General features: G+C 31.5%; 1 pseudogene; it reads right to left on the bottom strand.

Annotated features, from left to right (window-relative positions):
• The window catches only part of LOC102876001, a 62,014-nt pseudogene that overhangs the window by 53,266 nt on the left and 5,255 nt on the right, over positions 1–3,493 (bottom strand).

Below are 3,493 nucleotides of genomic sequence, written 5' to 3'. Positions count from 1 at the left end.
TTTGTGAATACAACATGGTTTTTCTATACGTTCATTTGTTGATGGGCATTGCACCCCAAACAGATAAATGCACACACATTTAATTTTACTTTTCACATAAAAATTTTTCCCTATTTAATGTCAGATTTGGCTGTTTTGGCTCATTTATTTGCTTTGCATTTCAAAAAAATTTCACAGTAACATTTACCAGATTTTTACATTTTTCTTATTGTGGGCAGGCATAGCAAAATTATTTACAAATGTTAGCTTATATAGTCTTTACATCAACCTTGGTGATGTAGGTACCTCTGAAAAGTACATTTTAAAAATATGTTTGCATGTACCCATTCATATGCATTGTGTTACCTTCATGTACATTGTGTTTTATATAATCATTAATACATAATGTGTTTTATATAATTAATTAGTATTGAATTTTGCTTTATATCACCTCATTTCATCAAGACCATATTGCACCTTGTCTTCTCAATGCATCCACTGATCTCTGCTGTCCTAGTGAATATCTCCCCATACATTTTCTTAATTCACTGTAATTTGCTCTTATTTTTAATGATTTTTGGAAGGAGAGATATATTTGGAATATTTTTGAAGCAACTTGCACACTGTTTGACAACATATGTCATAGATTTTAATTCTTCATTATCTATTCTATGTCTTAAATCAGAGTCCCATTCTTGATATCAGCTTTGGCATTAATAAGAAATGATGACTCATAAAGACAAATACTATATAAAATCACTACCATAGAATGAGTACAAGGATCCAAGGGAGGGGGTGTTAATCATGGGGTCACACAATTTGATGGATTGAGGAAGGGCTGGGTAAAGGAAAGAGGAAAGATTCAGTGTGAAAAACAATGTATATGAACTTTGTAAGTAGACCGATGTAAAATAAAAACATAGGAAGATCATGTGAAAGAAATCCATTTCTTGAGAAGATGCTTAGAACTCAAAAACTTACCTTTCCATTCTCAAAATGTCTTGGTCAACGGTAGCTTGACATCACTCTAGTAAATCCAGAAGGATGAGCAAGCATAAATCCAACTGCCATTTTGTACAATCCGAAATTTCATTACAAAGTTATATCATCATGAATGGGATAAAAGACTAATTTTTATTATCATTAAAAGGCAAGTTTAAAAATGTGATAGTTTACTCTTACCTCGCATCCCAGAATGTAAGTATAGACGCTCCACCAGCTCCATACCCTCACTGATTGTCATGATTATCCACAAAGACAAGGGCTCTGTCAGAAGGCACCATACCCCAGCCTTCTCCTCAGTTCCTATTTCATAAAGAAAAAAGGAGGAGTGTGTACTACTTTTACTTTCACATCTTCACATTCAAGGTTCTGTGTAGGATTGCATGCTAAATATAAACGACTTAGGTACATACATTCAGATTCTCTACAATTACATTATAGATATAATTACATCTATTTGTGTTATCTACAATTGTATTAAAAGTGTAAGGCATTTATATGTGTGTTTGTATTAATTTCTTAGTTTTTACTCATGCTAACAGTACATTTTTTTACAGAAAGATTCTTTGAAAGATGTCAATGTAATGCAATTTACATAGACTTAAGAAAGTCAACAACCTTAAACAACATTAAAAAGAATAAATAAGTTTAAATAAAGTTTCAATACTGGGTTCTTACACATCTTTATATCTCAATTAACATGTTACATTCTATTGTACTGTTTAAAATGGTACAATTATTTTAATAATAATTTGACCATAAAAGATTATGTATAATAATTAAAAACAAATTTAAACACTGTTGCCCAATAGAAATTGACTCATAGCTGACCCTTTAGTGGGTTTTCAGGAGGTTATAAATTGCATGGAGAGCCCATCATTCTCTGAGGGAGCTGCTGAAATAGTCAACGTGCCAGAGAGGCTATTCTAGATTACCAACTCAATTGATACTGTACATTAAAACTTTTAAGTCATACTTTTGTTTCTTTATAAATATATTTCCTTGTAATTGGCATGATAGAAACAACCAATTTAAGCTAGAATAACTACTTCCTAATAATATTTGAAAACAGGACTACTGGACAGTTGTCTACATATATGAAAGTTCTAAGAAGGTAATTCATATTGCAAAAATACATTTAGTAAGCCTGTGAAACAGTCAAATAACAAATGATTTCGTATTTACTTTAAGTAAGCCATTTTCTCTCCAATCCGTTTGCACAGAACTGTGCCTAGTTTTGCACCATATTTAAATTCTGTCACGTGACCATTTCCAAAGTATTCAATGCCATTAATTGGCTCACCACCCAGATCAATTACCTAGCAGTAATACAAAATAAAATATCATTTCATATAAGAGCAGTAAGTTATTTTAACCAATAAATTACTGTACAAGAAAGTGAGTTTAAACTATTTATATCCTTTGAAATCTTCCAAATAATTATAACAAAATTCTCATTTATTTATAAAGCTAGAATGTATGCTACAATGTTAATAGACAAGAAGGGCCTGTGACCTTGTGAAAATGCTGATACAACTTCATCTTGCATGTAAATGACAGTAATAACTAACTCTACTGCCCAGCAACACTTCTAAGTCCTTGAATATTACATCTGCAAAGAAAACTACATCTAACCATTGTTATTATTAGCTCCTTTCTTCATATGCAAAAAATTGTTTCACAGAGAAATTAATTTGTCCAGATCACATCAATAACAACAATATAACCAAGATCCAGAATGTGATAGATCATATTGAGACAACAATTATATTATTCTATATCTTTCATATGGTCTCTAAAGGAATAGTGAAGAAAACAGTAAAATTTACAAACACATTTTCTGCTGAAATGCTACACATTTATCATAAATAGTTAGATGTGATATCTCTAAGAAATGGGTTGTTGTTGTTGTTGATTGCCATTGAGTCAAAAGTGACTCATAGTGATTCTATGAACAAAAGACTTAATGACTTTCCATAACTATTATAAATTCCAAGTTCATAGAATTTGCCAAGGCATTTGTTTTAGGAAGTGGATGCCACTCTTGCTTCCAAACCTGTTTACAACTGGGAGCTCCACCAAATACTGTCCACATTAGGAAACTGTTCTGGCATTTGATACCCCAGTGGTACAAGGTTCAGCATCACAACAACTCAGGTTACTTCATATTGCACATTGACAAAGAGTGATTTACAAAGTGGAAGAGTGTTCCTCCAGATATAAACAGCACCAGTTTATATCTGGAGGTTAAATGTCATCAAGTCAAATACGACTGAGATTGTTTTGCACAAAAGACCTGAACTCTGTTCTATAACTAACATCATTTATGTACAGAATTCTATTCTATAACTAACATTATTTCTGTACATTTAGAGAGTGTGTAGAGTGGTAGAAAATGAATTTTTAAAAAGACCAAACCCAAACTTTAATATATAAATAGGTCAACCATTATCCTGAATAATTAATTAGCTGTATCTGTCATTTCTATTGAATGAAATTAAAATTATATATT

The sequence above is a fragment of the Elephantulus edwardii genome, unplaced genomic scaffold, assembly GCF_000299155.1.
Source record: "Elephantulus edwardii isolate Elephantulus edwardi_28Jun2011 unplaced genomic scaffold, EleEdw1.0 scaffold00020, whole genome shotgun sequence".
NCBI lineage: Eukaryota > Metazoa > Chordata > Mammalia > Macroscelidea > Macroscelididae > Elephantulus > Elephantulus edwardii.
This window is presented reverse-complemented; position numbering and strand designations above follow the sequence as displayed.